General features: G+C 67.2%; 1 protein-coding gene across 7 annotated transcripts in view; it reads right to left on the reverse strand.

The window, feature by feature from the left end:
• PTPRN2 (protein tyrosine phosphatase receptor type N2) overlaps positions 1 to 244 on the reverse strand; it is an 803411-nt gene that overhangs the window by 397684 nt on the left and 405483 nt on the right. The window lies entirely within an intron of this gene.

The following is a 244-nucleotide window of genomic DNA, read 5'->3' on the forward strand; positions in this document are numbered from 1 at the left end:
ACGGCCCACACCTCAGGAGGGGCCAGAGTGCCGGCACAGAGGGAGCACGGCCCATGCAGAGGGAGCACAGTCCACACAGAGGGAGCACAGTCCACACAGAGGGAGGGGCCAGAGCACCGGCCCAGAGGGAGCATGGCCCATACACAGGGAGCACGGCCCACACAGAGGGAGGGGCCAGAGCATTGGCAGAGGGAGCACAGCCTACACACAGGGAGCATGGACCACGCAGAGGGAGCACGGCCCA

This window comes from Panthera uncia, chromosome A2 (genome assembly GCF_023721935.1).
Source record: "Panthera uncia isolate 11264 chromosome A2, Puncia_PCG_1.0, whole genome shotgun sequence".
Classification (NCBI taxonomy): domain Eukaryota; kingdom Metazoa; phylum Chordata; class Mammalia; order Carnivora; family Felidae; genus Panthera; species Panthera uncia.